Source organism: Pinus tabuliformis, chromosome 6 (assembly GCF_031772625.1).
Source record: "Pinus tabuliformis cultivar Carrire ecotype Pingquan chromosome 6, CPIR1, whole genome shotgun sequence".
In the NCBI taxonomy this organism is placed as follows: domain Eukaryota; kingdom Viridiplantae; phylum Streptophyta; class Pinopsida; order Pinales; family Pinaceae; genus Pinus; species Pinus tabuliformis.
The window spans coordinates 150,984,011-151,001,531 of record NC_142292.1 but is presented as its reverse complement, the minus strand read 5'-3'; positions in this window follow the sequence as shown (position 1 = coordinate 151,001,531).

Genomic DNA, 17,521 nt, shown 5'->3' with positions numbered 1-17,521 from the left:
AAACAATAATGGCATGAATGATGATGATGGGTATGATAAAAATGACAATGACGATGATAATGGTGGTGATGATGATCATCATCGATCATCTCTCAAAAATAGAGTTGTTATTTCTCTTATGTATATCAATGTGTCCTAAACAACCCTTTTCTAGCACTGATCACATTTTTTGGGTTGATGATATTTCTTACAACATCTACAATTATGAACAATTGCAAACAATGTCCATAATGATGATGATGATGGCATGAATGGTGATTATGATGATAATGTAATGATGGCAATAACAATGACAAGGATGATGGTGATGATGATGACAATGATTATGATAATGAGAATGACCTTACAATCTTATGGATTCGTGAACAATTACTAGTTTCAATACCATCTTCTGGATACGTATTACTATCATACTTTTTAGATTTTCTGTCTCTCTTGAGGTATCTTACTATAATGGTGTTGTCAACACTAGAAAGATATCTTGTTGTAATGGTGTTTCTAATGTTAGCACTAGCAAAGTTTTTGTTAAATTTTGGTTAAAAAAAACCGATTTATGCAATTATTTTGACAATCTATGTAAAAAAGTAAATAACATCCAATTATTTTGACTGTAGTCCCATTGATTATCATGAATTCACCAGTCTGAAGACCATCTTCTACATACATATTATTATTAAACTTTTTGCATTATATCCCTCTTATATCTTGTTGTAATGGCAGTATTAGCACTAGAAAAATATCTTGTTGTAATGGTGATGTTAGTATTAGCACCAAAAAAATCACTAAATTTTGGTAAAAAAAAGTTTATCATTTATTTATTTTTAATTTGGGAAATTTTTGTTTTTATATTTTTTGTTTTTAATTCTATTTTTATGCAGTAATATTTTTTTTGGTTGAATTTTGGTAGTAACTAGTTTTTGGTCTAATCATATGTATTAACCATGTTCTTTATGCTACAAGTCTAATTGTTGGGACAAAATTGCTCTTTCAAATAAGTTGCAAAAAGCATATAAATGGAAGAATAGCGATGACAACTATTTTCATTGTCCAACTGTTCAGTATATCATGTATGAAAATATTCAACATTTTTATAAACAATGGATTAGAGGTGAGTCTGTAATTGTACATACTGTTTGGATGATACATAAAAACAAAGTTTGTTTCATTGATGTGGTTAGGATCTACTTTGGATACGAAACCCTAGGTTTGGAAGTATGCAAATAATGAATTTGGTTTACCTTTGATAACAAATGAAATTTTATTTCTTTTTCCTCGTAAAACCAAGGAAGATATGGCAATAATTCTCGTTAGAAAACTACTTCTTGTTGAAGGTTTATAATTGGTTACAAAAGTTCAACAACTGGGTATAGAAGTTTTTTGTTGCTATTAGGGAAAGAATGTGATTATAGGTTTTAGCAGACATAGATCATTCTTGGTATTTGATTCACTTTGACGATGGCCTCTTCTGACTAATATATGAGATTGTGAATTTGTTGATATTTTTTAGATTACCAAGTAGATATAGTTGTTTATAGGAATTTTGTAAAACCTGAAGTATTGACAAATGGTTTTTCACTGTTAAGCAAATTTAAGTCAAATTGGGTTGCAAAACTTAAGGAGAAAGAAAAAACAATTGTTAGTAGTTGTGAATTGATATAGTCATTAAATAATTCCCAACCATTTTCTTTGTGCTACAAGTCTAATTTTCAAGACAAAATTAATAATTTTGTTCAGTTACAAAGAGCATATAAGTAGAATAATATCAACCGTGGAAACTATTTGTAGTGTCCATTAACTATTCAGTATATCATGCGTGAAAATATTTAACATTTTAAAAAACAATGAAAATGACAAGTGAACTTGTAAATATACAGAATGCTTGGATGATACATCCAAGACAAAGTTGCCTTCATCAATGTGTTCAAGATCTACCTTGGAATAGAAACCATATGTTTTGGAAGTGTGCAAAAAAATAATTTGATCTACCTTTAAAGATAGTCTAGTATGGTAACCTTTTATGACCAATGATTTTTTTTTTCTCATCATCATCATATACATATATATATTAGAAACCAAGATATGATGATAATCGTCATCAAAAATGACCTATGATAGTGGTGGCGATGGTGAATATGATGACGATGACAATGGCAATAAGGATGATGATTAAATGATGATAACGATGACAACAATACAATGATAGGGACCCTATGCCATTAGGGATTCCCTATATGGAAAATATTACCTGCGTGTGGGAAAGTTATTATTGATCACAAAAATGAATAAACTCAGTAGACAATTTGAATCACCTTCATTACCCATCCAAATATCCTTAATAATTCGAATTTTTATTGTAGTGTAGTTTAATATATTTGTGTTAATTAATTCCATAAATTCAACTTAACAAGTTATATTTGTGTGTTAAGCTATATTTGTCTATATTCACAATATGTGACAAATTATACACACATAAATTATTTTCATTTTGTCTCAGTGATAACTTCATATCATTTCTAACCATTTTCAACTAATAGATGAAACTAACCATAGTAACTCTTATATAACTAACTGAACTTGTTATTTCCAACCAACAAACCATATTAACTAACATACATTTTAATGACATTAATTGCATCAAGTAATGAGTATACCTATAAGAATATTCAAAACACCAATTTAGATTATGAGTTCTAAACATGGTAATTAAATGACTATTACAACCAAATAACAATGAATCATTTCAAAATGGGACATAATAATTGTCCTTATTTAAACATGAATTACATACCCTATAAATTATCTAGAAGTCTTCATTTATGTTATCATCTGCATCTATGTCTTCCAATGCTTCCTTGTCAATGTTCATATGTTCTTGCAAGAAATTAATATTACTCTTCCTAAACCATTCTGCTAAAGTCATATTGTGATCATCCTCATCTTCACCTTCGTCATATTCTGTATCAATAAAAGTTGTTTCTAGATCAAAAATATCAGTGTTACCAGATCTATTAATTTGATCTTCATATTGTATATCATCAATATTGCCTTCTTCTATAAGATCATTTGCCTTTGGAAATTGTTGGTTGTCATGGTGAATTGCCTCATCTAATTTATCATTTTGTGAAAATACACCTCTAGCCCTGCTTCTCCATACTGCTAAAGGAATGTTGTCACCATCATCTAGTTCACAGTCTTCTGGTTGAACATCATCATTGATGCCAATTTGTTCTATGTTCCCCGATTCTTGAACTATATTTGGTTGGTCATCATTACTTTTCTCTGTATTGATTGAGGCATCTTCGAATATATGCCTTAATCTTGGATCATAATGAATGACAAATATCCATTTTGGATCCAAAATATCTTCATAGAAAAAAACCTACATGTGAAGAAGATAAATATATTAGATCTCCAGTGGTATCAAATTTTATTATCAATGAGAATGTATATATCCACAATAAAAAATGAATTACAAAATTACATACAACCATTATTTCTTATATTTCTTATATTGTTTTAGTGAAAAAATACCTGCTCACAATGAATTGGTAGAACATAGGGCTCCTTATCCAGTGGTAGGTATTTTGATGAATCTATAGAAAACAATCCACTATGGATATCATGTCTCCGTGTCCTGTCAAATTCTTCATACCATTTACATTTAAAAATAATACATTTGAAAGAGCGGTAATCTAACTCAATAATTTCTTGTATTTTTCCAACGTATTGAAGATTCCCTTCAATAACATTTTTATATTTTGAACTTGCTCGACGTGATTGCTTGAAATCAACCATGACCCCACAATCGAAGGATCGTCTTTTTGCATCTACTCTTTCTACACGATAATGATGACCGTATGCCCACATTGCAGGATACTTCCTCACCTGTGACAAGCCATTTACTTGAGTGAAATTAAATATGATTGTGCATAGTTAAATAGTTAACAATGTGATAATGTATTCAAGCAACATTTTGTAATAATTCAAAATTTACCTTTTTTTCACATCCTCTGCACATGTTGATCTCATCTTCTATTATGTTTGCATCTATTCCTTCCTCATCTATTTGGTTTTGAATTTGTTTAGAAACCCATTCTATTGTGCATTCTTTTCCCCATTGACCGGAAATATTAGTGGGAAGTGGGGCATTCCTTGGGTTTGATATCTTAAATTGTTTCCTTGCTTCTAACACTTCTTTCCTTTTTATATCATACATATCAATCCATTTATTCATGAATTCCATTTGGTAGAGGACAAATTTGTTGAGCACAACACTTTCATCAACACCTATTAAAAATCAACATGTATAATTCAAACTTAAAATATTATTCTTTCAATTCGGGAAGCCAAAAATGATATAGTAAATGATTCTAAAATAACTATAATAATGAATATTTAATTCTAATATTTTTTTTTCTCGGTAAAAGACTATCTAAATTATTGTATTATATGTACATGAAAACTTTTACAAACAGTGAGACATGCCTGCCAGGGCCAACAAATGCACCCTAGATTTCTTGGCTTGAGCGCAGAGAGCTCCCACGCAGGGGCAGCATCTACAAAATTCCCAGCTTCCAAAAGCTCCCGCGCAGGGGCAGCACCGACTAGACTTCCCATAATCGTTGCCAAAATTAACAAAATTCCTCCAGAGAGGCCCAACATACATGAAAACTAATGCACTAAGGTGCAACTTTACACACAATAGACACAGGACTGCCCACGCAGGGGCTTGCTACTGATATTGACTGAGTGCTATGGCTATCAGACAGCCAAAACTGAACCAACATAAACTGAACAGTGTAGAGAATTGACCAGAGACCATACAAACATGAACAAGATAGAGACAGAGGTGTCTGCTGCCAATAAACATAACCGAATTGCAAAACCAAATTACTCGTTGTTGCTTCAATCCTGGAATCGGGCTGAGGGTGGACGGATAGCTGCGAGATGTGCCTCAGCGTCTTCACAGAGGCTTTTATCTTCCTTGATGTACGCCCATCCATGTCCCTCTTCGACGCCTTCCCACATCGCCCTCCATTTTTCCTCGTCAATGCCCGGAGGTGTCGGCCCCAATGTAAGTGAGGGGGCCTGCATAGGTTCCTTCCCCCTGCTGCTTGCTTCCATCGATGGTTGCACAGCTGTAACAACCTCTCCAGAACCTCCCGGTGGCATTGGTGGTGGTGCCGCTGAAGCTTCCCCTCCAGAATCTCCCTGAGGCGTTTCCAACGGGCCCTGCTGATTCCCAGCTTCCGTTCCTTCAGGTAATTTGGTGAACAGGACTGAGACATGGGCATTGAGCCCAGCATTATCTGCTGAGCCACCCAAAGTGAAAATGACCGAGCCGAACGCGGGCAGCATAGGCTCTCCCTCTCTGGCACCGCCAACCTCCAAGAATTGCTCAGCTGGAAGCGGAATTGCTCTAGCTCTTCGATGACAGTAGCAACAGCAACAATGGTGATGCTCGTTTGCTGCAGGTTGTCGGGACGAAGACCCACGCAATGGCCCTCTCCTACAGGGTTGTCGCTCCCGCAATTTCGCCATGTATACCTTGCAGCCTTCCTTGAATGCCTGAGAAGTGCCTTGGGCTCGATTACTGAGCGCAACCACCACCGAGATGAATTATTTTGCGAGTAAGCTGGCTCGTATAGCCAATTGTTCTGGATTGCTTCCGAATTGCTTATCCCTCCCACAGCATTGCCCACAGCTAGAGCTCCCAACTGCGTTCCAGGATGGCCAGACCTCCACTCTCCGCGCAACGTTCTGAACCTTCTCTTCCCTAAATCCAACATTCCTCTGTATCTGCATCGTGTCCTCGGCACCTTAACGGACTCAATTCCCTCGTAGCCTGTGTGCATTAACTGCATACTACTGCCCCGATCGCTCTGTATTGAATGCTTCAGACTCAAAGATTGAACCAGATATCTAAGTCGGCGTTTCTTCAAGAGGCCGTGTTGTTCACCTGGGGTGGCACATGCGTGGCATATGGCTCACCGTCCTTGAGCGTGTCAGCACCCGCATCCGGGAATATTTAATTCTAATATTAAAATAACTATAATAATGAATATTTAATGAACCTCACTTAATATTTTTGTTTCTTATATCAAAATTATTGATGGGTGCTCTGTGTACCATTTTTCATTTAGGAGTCTTTGTTTTCCTTTACTATTGAGTCCCCTCATGTTCTATGAGACTATTTTCATCGATAATTTACACAAAAAGGAAGTATAATGTGACTAAAAAAACATTTCTCAAGATTTATGTGCTTGGACAATTCCACTTCATGACTCCTGTACTTCCTTAACCTAGGACCGAATGGTGAACTTGATGGCCTTAAGGGAAATTGACCAATGAAAACCTAAAAAAGAGGTGACTTTTGACTTTATCACATACAATTTAATGTACTAAAAAAAATATCCATAACAATTTCATCAACCAATGAATCATTAAAAAAAAAATCCAAAATAATTTCATCAAGCAATGAATCATTGCATTATAAAATACAATCTATAAACCTTTTGGGAACGTTTTGCTAAACCATGGTAAAAAACCAACATATTTAATATTAGTATTTAACACTAATATGGACAATAACATGTTTTAATAAATTAAATAACATATTATCAAGCCTAAAAAATGTCACTAACAGACAACTATAAAGCATGCAACTAATGGAAGTGACCAATCAAGGCCACCATAAGACAATTAAACTATTAGGACCAAGATTGATGGGGACAAAGATCTACAAAGGACAAAGGCAAACCTATTCTAACTTTATTGTTTTAATAGGTTCAAGATGAATGTTTCAAGATATAATGAAGAACATAATTAGTTTTATTGCATTAAGAAAACCCGAGCACATTCTATAACTTATCAAGGAAGAGATGTATAATACCCATCTCAACGACACAACACATGGCATTAAGCTAATTATATATATATAATTTAAACTCCTATCATAAAATCACAAATTTAGCATGAATGGAATGTTTAAAATCCATTTTTATAAAAACAAAATATAATTTTTCTTATAGAAAAAAAATACCAAAAACTAAATATATTTTTTTAGAAAATAAAAAAATACTAAAACTAAATATATATTAAAAAAAACTAAAACATAAGAAAACTAAAATTTGAATTTGACACTCCTGTTCAAATTTAGAAACTCATATGGTGGAATGTGATCTCTTTATCCTCATCTTTAGCTTTTTCCTAAAATATAAAAGCATACAAAAGTGGGAAAGAGCCATAAAGCATGGGGAAGCTTTTTCCTAAGCACAAAAGCATCTAAAAAGTGGAAAAGGCCATTTTTATATGAGGAAACATTATTCACCCAAAAGATTTTTCCCAAATTGAACTAATGAGGAATTTGGGAAATCTTCATAGCCTTAACTTTCCTATATATTGGAGGCTTGGCCATTGAGAAAATGATGGGAATTCTTGTATTGTCACGCTGCTGAGATCTATCTTGAGATGGAGAGTTTTGGAGCTAGGAGTTGGGGGAGGTTCTGCTGCAACTACATATGATTGTTGTAACTTTCCTCCAACTCCTTTATTAATATAGATCAGTTGTTCTTCCTTCCATTTGTTTCTATTCATTCTTTACTTATTCTATTTAACTAATGAATGTATGAGATTTTGGTTTATACTTATTTATTCAATAATATTTATATGTTTTTGATAGTTTCGATTATCAATATATTATGCTATGAATGTTGCTTTATTCTCTCTCTTATGTGTAGGACCAAGCTTTGGAGCTAGCTAGGAGCGCTTCCTAGCTATACTAAAAACTCCAAGAAGACTTGCATACAAGGACTCACAAGAATTCCTTCTCTTTTTCTTAATCTATACTCTACATCTTGATTTACTAAGAATCTCGAGCCTTGGGACAACCTTTCTCTTAATTGGTCTATCCTAGGTTTTCGGGATAAAGTGAGATGGTTTTATGTTCATCTAACCATGCATTAAATCCTACAACAAAATGATAATTAGAAACTTTAATATATTTCACTATGTAAATGAAATTAGTAAAATGAACCCATAGAGGGGGTCATAAATGGAAATAAATTTAAAACTCTAAACAAGAAGCTAAAAGTGGATGTAACAATGGATGCAAAATTTGGAGTAGAATTGGATGTTAAACTAGCCATAAAAACAAGATGCAAACAATGACACAAAAAGGGTTTTAAAGTAAAATTAAAAAATGGTGCAACACTAGACACAAAGAAGGGAACAAAATAGGGCATATGAAAGGATACCCAATTGGGTGCAAACAAGGATGCAAAAAAGGACACCAAAATCAGGATGCAAAGAATGGTGTAAAATTAAGATGAAAAATTGGGTGTAAAAAGGATGTAAGAAAAGACACAAAACAAGATGCAAAATGGGACTAAAAAAGGGTGAAACCAAGGATGTCAAAAATGATGCATAACTAGATGAAAATTCAAACTAAAATCTAGGTGAAAAATGAGATGCAAATGTGGACATAAAATGTGGCAAAAAAAAGGATGAAAATTTGGATGCCAAAAAGGATGAAAATTTGAACATAAAAAATGGTGCAAAATTGGACACAAAAGAAGAAAAAATGGTGCAAAAATGGTGCAAAAATGGGCATAAAAGTGCCTCAAATTTGGATGCAAATTGAGATGCAACATTGGATGTTAAAATAAGGTGCAACAAATCATTCAAAACTTGGTGCAAAAAAAAATGCAAAAGTAGACGAAAAAAATGGCTCAAAATTGAATGTAACAATAGACACAAAATGGGATGCAAAGGTGGATGCAACACATTGTTCAACATAGGATGCAAATTTATATGCCCAAAAGGATGCAAAAAATGGTGTTAAAAATGATGCTAAATTGGATGCAACAAATGATGAAAAATTAGATGCAAAATATGGTGCAAAATAGGATGCAAAAAAGGGAGATAAATAAAATGCAAAAATGGATGCAAAAGTTGGCACTAAATTAGATTCAACATATGGTGCAAAATTGGATGGAAAAAATGGTGTAAAAAAAGGCAGAAAAACTAGCACAAAAATAGATGTAAAAATAAGTACAAAATTAGAAGAAAAAAATGGCATAAGACCAGATGCAAAAATTGGCACAAACTGGATGTAATAAAAGGCACTAAATCAGATGCCAAAGATGGTGTAAAACTCGATGCAAATTATGACACAAAACTAGAAGCAGAGAATGCCACAAAAGAGGAAGCAAAAAATGATGCAAAAATAGATGCAAAAAATGGCACAAAACTAGAAGCAAAACATGTTGTAAAACCAAATGAAAATCTTGGTGCAAAAAATGATGGAAAATTTGGCATAAAAAAAGATGCAAAATTTGGCGTAAAAGAAGATGCAAAATTTGGTGCAAAAAAGGACGCTTTAAAAATTGTACAATAGAGCTAGATTTAGCACCAGGCTGCTCATCCAAATTGAGAAAAAATGCACTAAAATCTGGTGCTAAATCTGGCGCAAAATGCCTATTTTGTTGTAGTGTTGAGTTTTCCTCCATGCTTTTGTATCATTGATGCTTGTTACATATGTATGGTCAATTTACATCTGATCCTAGATTGTTTATGAATATAGATCCATGTCTTTGTATAGTGCTATGCTTCTATGATCTTATAGGTACTTTGTGAAGCTCGGCGTACAAGGGAGTAGGTAGCTGAGGACTATCAAAGAAGAGAGGGATCGAATCGAAGGATTAGCGCAAGACAGAGGTTGGTCTTTCTGTTCCTCTCTAGCTATAATTCATAAAGGAAAAACAAAAGTAGTTTTTCTCTGTTTGTTTCTAAGGCAGCTGTCACACCTTAGTGGGATAGAGCAGTTCCAAATAAACACTTTTCCCTGTAACAACTGGTAAGAAACCCTCTCTTTCACATCTGAGGGTATTTGGATGTGATGCATATGTACATGTTCCAAAGGAGAAACGAACCAAGTTGGATAGTAAATCTGAAAAGTGCATCTTTATTGGGTATAAGGATGGTTTAAAGGGTTATAAGCTTTGGAACCCAGTAACAAGGAAGGTTGTGTAGAGCCGAGATGTGGTGTTCAGAGAGGTGAAAGATGTTATTAAACATGAAGTCCAACCAAAGGAACCTGAGAAGATAAAGTTTGAGCTAAATGAGGAAGAATCAGACTCTACATCAGAGGAAGAATCAGAAGATGAAGAGCCACAAACTCCGGGTGTGAGAAGATCAGTTTGAGAAAAAAGGCAGCCAGAAAGGTATAGTCCATCTGCTTTCTGTTCAAATTTTGCTTTATCTATTACTGATGATGATCCTAGAACTGTGAAGGAAGCAGTAGATTCAAAGGATGGAAAACTCTAGAAAGAGGCCATGGTTGATGAAATGGCATCTTTGCACAAAAATGAGGCTTGGGATCTGGTGAAGTTACCGACTAGAAGGAAACCCATTGGCAACAAATGGGTGTTCAAAAAGAAGACAAACGCAGAAGGAAAGGTGGATAAATACAAAGCTCGATTGGTAGCAAAAGGTTATTACCAGGTGTCGGGAATTGATTTTGGTGATATTTTTTCTCCTGTTGCCAAGGTAACTTCTATTAGATTACTTTTATCTGTTGCTGCTGCTTTTGATTTTTCGTCGAACAGATGGATGTGAAGACAACATTTCTTCATGGGGATCTGGAAGAGGAAATCTACATGAAGCAACCTGAAGGCTTTGCGGTGAAGGGTAAGAAAGAACCGGTATGTAAGTTAAAGAAGTCTTTGTATGGGTTAAAACAGTCACCAAGGATGTGGTATCAGAAATTTGATACATTTATACGGGGACTTGGCTTCACTAGAAGCAAAGCAGATCACTGTGTGTATTTTAAATTAATTGGTGATTGCGTTATTTATTTGGTCTTGTATGTGCATGATATGTTGCTGGTTGGAAATGACAAAGAAATTATCCAGGATTTGAAGACCCAATTGTCCTCGAAATTTGACATGAAAGATCTTGGTGCTGCAAACTATATTTTGGGCATGGAAATTAAAAGAGATCGGGCAAAGAGGAAGCTCTGGTTAAACCAGAGGAAGTATGTCGAGATAATATTGCAGAGATTTAATATGCAGGATAGTAAACCAGTGAAGGTTCCTATTCTTGTAGGTGTAAAGTTATCTACTGAATAGTGTCCCAAGACACAAGAAGAGGAAGAGGACATGTCCCGTGTTCCATATGCAAGTGCATTTAGTAACCTGATGTATGCAATGGTCTATACTAGACCAGACATTACACATGCAGTGGGAGTATTGAGCAGGTTTATGTCAAAACCAAGAAAGGAGCATTGGACAACAGTGAAGTGGGTTTTCAGGTATTTGTGTGGCACTAGTGATTATGGTTTGTGCTACCAAGGAAGACCAGGATTGGACAAAGTGTTGGATATTCATGGCTTTGTTGATGCAGACTGGGCTGGATATCTGGATCAGAGAAGATCTACACGTGGGTATGTGTTTAACCTATTTGGAGGTGCAGTCAGTTGGATGAGTAAGAAACAATCTGTACTGGCACTATCAACTACAGAGGCAGAATACATGACAACCACTCATGCAAGCAAGGAAGCGGTTTGGTTGCAGAGATTGTGTTTAAGTATGGGTTAGTATAGGGAGCTATAAGGATAGATTGTGATAACCAAAGTGCAATTTTATTTGCAAAGAACCCTGCATATCATTCAAAGACAAAGAACATTGATGTTCAGTATTGCTTTGTGAGGCATATGATAGAAGGCAAAAGGTGTTGTTGGTAAAGGTGGACACTTTGAAGAATACTGTAGATGCATTGAAAAAATCTGTGAGCTCTGAGAAGTTCTCTTGGTGTAGAGAAACAATGAGTGTTGCAGGCTTGGATAAATGACTAAGCTCTCTTATGGCCCCCTATGGAAAGAAAACAACAAGTGGGAGAATGTTGGGTTGTGTTATATTCTTTCCACAACTAGCCCACATAGTTAACCGGGGGGTTAGAGGGGGGGAGCCCCCCCTTTCTTGCGCCGATTGCGTAGCGGGGGGGTCACAGGGGGTTTGAGGGGTGCAAGTAACCCCACTCTATGGGGTCTGGGGCTAGAGTGGGGTCTGGGGCAGATCCCCAAACAATTTTGGTTTTGGAACCTATGTTAGGTTGGGTAGACCCACCTATGGTTTGTGCATGATTTTCGCACATGTTTTTGGATGCGATGGTTTTTGGTCCAGTGTTTTGGACGTGATGGGTTTTGGTCCATGGTATTGGATGCTTCGGCATGGATAAATATGTATTATAAGATTGAAAGTAACATAATGAAAAATCAATTTGGTAGTCCCGGTTTCGGGATCCAGGGGAAAATCTCTGTGTATATCTGTTTTATGTGTTATGCTCTCACATTGTTTATTATATGTGTTTTAGAATTCGTATGTAGGTAATTTCTGTATGGGGTTAAAACCTACAACCAAAAGTCCAAACGCTGAGTTTAATAAATTATGACCTCATTACAAACTGAAACAAAATAGAAGTTTTGTTGCAGAAGTCGTAACTCTAACAAAACCCTAATAAAATACCAAAGGTTCTTGTTGATAATTTTGAGGAATAAAATTTTAGTCTTCCAGTTAATAAAGCAAAATTGAATTTTTGGGGAGGGAGTGAACGCACAATTTAGGCCAAGTTGGCACAACATTTCTTATCTGGCAATTTAGGCCAACTCGACCATCTCAATCCTGATGAGAATATTTATTGATTTCAATATAAACCATATGCAACTCTTGGACTCCCTTCATCTCCTCTCTATTTTAATCTATGTACCACAAGCCAAAAATGGTAATAGCTCCCATGATTCAGTTACCTCCATATTACTTTTGCATGCACTATTTGAGAGATTCATAACTTTTCTATAATAAAAATAAAATGAGGTTACAAGAAATCATTTTTTTAGACATATATAGTCATGCCTAGGATTGGACCACAAGACTTGTAAAGACCAAAACTCCCCACCTAACTATTAGACCACATCCTCAGGCTAAAGTACAACTACATTACATTGGGAAGATTTTCTATATCGGATCGCCCACGTTTGTAATTTTAGTAAGAATATAAAAATTAATTAATTTCATTCAAAATTAATAAAGTTATTATACGACTCATCTTCACTCCAAATTTGCAACCATGTTTAAAGATTAGTTTCTTTTTTCTTGTTTACTAAATTTTATAAATTGAATTCTTTGTGAATTCATAGCTATATGATATGATTTTATTCCTTGAGTGTATGCTATTTCTTTTTCCCAATTGTTATAATTAACAAATAACAATTTAAATAAATAAATTTCTACGTAGTCATTTTAACTGATTTTGGTAGAAAATGAGGCTCTAACAATGATTATGGAAATGTTGTAATCAAGCGTTTGTAGCAGCTAAAACCTTATACTTTTGTATAGCCTTGCCACCTCCTCACCAATTGGATGCCTCCCAACCACTATCCATGAAAATCTCCATTTAGAGGGTTTTCCATAAGCTTGGTCTCAAACATCATAGTTTAGATCTCCATCTTAGGGAGTCAAAAACTAAAGCATAGATTATGCTCCAACAACAAGTGAGTAGCTCAAGCTTGAAAAACAAAACTAGGTAAACCAACATTAGATTTTCTAACGTGGATGCTAAACCAACATTAGATGGATGCTAATATCTTTAAATTCAAAGGTAATAATTAGTTACTTTAATAACTAGCATACTTTGATGCCCATTGTACTTTGTATTTGTAGTCATTTTTCTAAGCTTACTACCATGCATTCTCTAACCAATGTCCACAACCATCCATTAGTTCTTATGTACTCTCTTCCTCACATCTCTTAAATATTAAAATATGATAATTGTTGCACTCTTTGGACATTCAATTTTGGAAATGGTAGCAATTTCGAACCTTTGACTATGCATAGCCAATTTCCAACAAGGTATGTGTCTTTAAATTGTCAGCTTACCATCGAAAATTACAAGAAGAATAAGATAGCTACCATGTTAAAGCTAACATTTTGGCCAAGTGGTCTAATCCAACTACTTATGTGTGTCATTCTTATTGAACCTTTTTTTTAACATTGTGTATCAATTTTGAAAGGCAACCATACATCGTCTGTCAAGGTAATCCTTATTAGACAAACAATGATTCAACTCATCCAACAACAAAAAAAACTATTAAATTGAATGGAAACTTGAATAAATAAATTGTGAGATTCCTTAATTTTTCTTGTTTGCCACATTTCCTTTCTTCAAATTAGGTTTCCGTAAAATATCTATCCTCCTAACATGATGAATCCAACCACACCAACAATTTATATTCCAAGTGGTGCATACTTGTCAATAGTGATTGTAATAGGAAATATGATATAATTAAGATAACTTTATATGTAATGAAAAAATGATGCCTGCTTTCCTTTAGTGATGGCACACATTCGATGTGTTACCCACCATCTTTCATGAGGTAATCTAGGAGGAAGTATTGATTCGTTATGCAACCTACAAGGTAAAGGTGTTGTTGGCAAAGGTTATTTTCCCTATCCTTTAGAACTCTTATGAAATACACATGCTCTACATGTGAAAAGGCCATATCTAATACTAAGAAGTATATTGTGTGCCTTAGTCATATGAGTTATAGAAGGTGTATGAAATTTTGGGTTATGCTAGTTCTAGTATATGAGCTACAAGAAAATTTTCTATAAAGAGCATTGGGTATGTGTTATATTCTAATGATGTTTTTTCCCATGGTATTTTGTAGATCTAGTTAAGGGAACTACGGTTATGTTCTAATCCATGGTTAATGGATTGGCGTTTATGAATGCTTCGGCGTGTATATAATGTATTGTAACATTGAAAGGAATATATTGAAAAATCAATCTAGTTTTCTTGGTTTTGGGTTCTAGGAGAAAATCCCTGCGTATATTTTATGATCTCGCCATTTTATATATATATTTTTTAAGAATTTGTTTGTAGGTATTATGTACAGGGTTAAAACCTACATCTAGTATAAGAGTTGTTTTGGATTCAAGGGGACGCCTTTGCGGCTAAGGGATTTTTCTCGAGCCTATGATAGATCCTATTATAGTGGGAGATATGCAAGATCAATACTTGTGGTGAAAGGAGATAGCGAACAATGGAAAGATAGAGATCGAGAAATTCATCGGACATAGTTTTGATCTATGGAAGCTCAAGATGGAGGATTTGTTGATGGACAAAGATCAATGTATTGTTGTAGATCCAGGTACAACACCAAGATGAATGTTGAAAAAAGAGCGGGTGAAGTTAGATCAAAAGACGAAGAGCATAATGTGATTATGTCTCTCAGATTAAGTATTTTTGAATATATCATGGGAAGCTATGACAAATGATTTGTGGGACAAGTTAGGGGCTTTCTATAAATCTAAGTCTCTAGTGAACATATTGTTCCTGCGGAAAAAGTTGTATAACCTAAGGATGAAGGATGTAGACTTGGTGATAGATAATCTAAACATCTTAAATGATGTGGTAAGTCAGTTGTTATATGTTGATATTAAAATTCCAGATGAAGATAAGTGCATAAATCTATTATGTTCTCTACCAGACTCATGGGATAGTCTGGTTGATGATATAGGTAGCAATACAACTACTTTGAAGTTTTATGAAATAGTCTCATCCTTGTTGTTGGAGGAGATGAGACAAAAAAATATGGAGAGACAGAATGGAGATGCCTTGCCTGTAAGATGATGCTCCCAGAACAGAAACAAAAATAAGTCCCCAAATGGGAGATCTAAATCTCTAGGAAAATCTGTAAAGGTATGATGGAAATGCCAAAAAAAGGGCAATACAAAAAGGATTGTAGATTTAAAACTCGTGAGAAAGGAAAGGGATTTGATGTTTCTATTTCCACAAAGGCGAAAACCACCTAAGATGAAGGTGGGGACGTGGACTTGGCTTCTTATTCAAGTACACATGTAGATCATGGGGCATGGTTTATTGAATGATCAGGAGCTGAAGACCAAGTGTCGAAAAATGATCAAAAATGAAAGTACTCAGAACTGGTTCAAACCTGAATGACCGGATTGATCTCGTCCCCCTGATTCTGGCACCATGAACGGTTCAAAAAACGGACTTCGTATGCAGAAGTTATGCCAAAAAGAAAATCACCCAATAACCCTTCATTTTTGAATTTTTTTCAAAAAATTAAAAAAAATATATTCTACAGAATATTCTAAAAAATATTCTCCAGAATATTCTATTTTAAAAAGCCAGTAGAATTCTGCCACGTGGAAGGCCCAGAGGCCACCACGTGGCGCAGGTGACGTCAGCAACAGGGCTCATATGTTAAAATTTGTTTTGGCATAGGTGTGGTTTGAAAATGGACCTCCCAAATAACAGCACATAGCCTTCACCATTACACCATGCAGTTCAGACGTGATTGGAAACCGTAAAAACTTTTATTAAACTTTAAATTTTCTACCCACCGGCACAGAATCCAAGGCAAACTGCCCTCTAACGGTCCCATGTGACCACGTGCACTTCAACATTCAATGTAACTTCAGTCCTGGCGGATTTTTTTGGTAGAGGCACCATTTTTGGCGGACCCTCCATATGTGGCAAATTTAACTGCAGTTAACTAAAGTTAGCTGGAGTGGTTTTAGGGGCAAACTGGCAGTGGTATTGAAGGAGCCATAACTTTGGCTAGGAAAGTCCTTTATGGACGATTTTTTTTTTATTTTGGGTCTCTTCGACTTTCTGAAGCCATTGGCATAGGTTTCACACCCAACGGAGGTCATTTGTAGGTGATTTTGCTTCGTGGAAGTTCTAGGAGCCACTAGGGCCATATCAGTTTTGGAGCTACATTGGGATGTGTGCAGCCATTGAATGTGAAACGAAGGTTATTTCTGAATTTTTTCAATGTTCTAAATCCATTTCTACAGCTCATTTTTCCTGTTGAGGCGTTCTTCTCACTGTTTAGCTTTAGGGAAGATTTATGGGCCACGAGGGCCATTTCGGTGCTTGAGCTGTTTGGGGGTTGTATTCATCATTTTTTGGTGATTCAAAAGCCTATTTCTGTTGTTTTAGACCTTCTGAGTCCATTGGCAGAGGTTTCAGAACCATTGGAGGTCATCTCCACCTCAAATTTCTTCATAGAAGTTTAAAGGGCCACTAGGGCCATTTGGAGAAAGTATTGTTTAAGGTACAATTTCACTGCTTAGTGCTTGGGGAAGAGCATTCTTAGCTGTTTCCTATATTCTAATTCTGTATTTACAGTTAGAATTTTCTTTAGAGGCACTTATATACTTGTATTAGCATTTGCAACATTCTTAATACAAGAGGACAAGCCTAGTTTGGGAGGCTTGGTCTAGCAGATGTAGCCCAGGAGGGGTGAATTGCTTCATCATCTTTGTGTCATTATTTGTTGAAGGTTTCATGCTAAACAAATCTGATATAATGTGTTAAATAGCAAATTTAAATAACTTGCATCCACACATAAACACCTAAATAGCTGTGCAAATTTATTTATTTTTGTTCCGTAAGACATCAAGCTTCAAGCATGAGGATTTTAATGACAGCT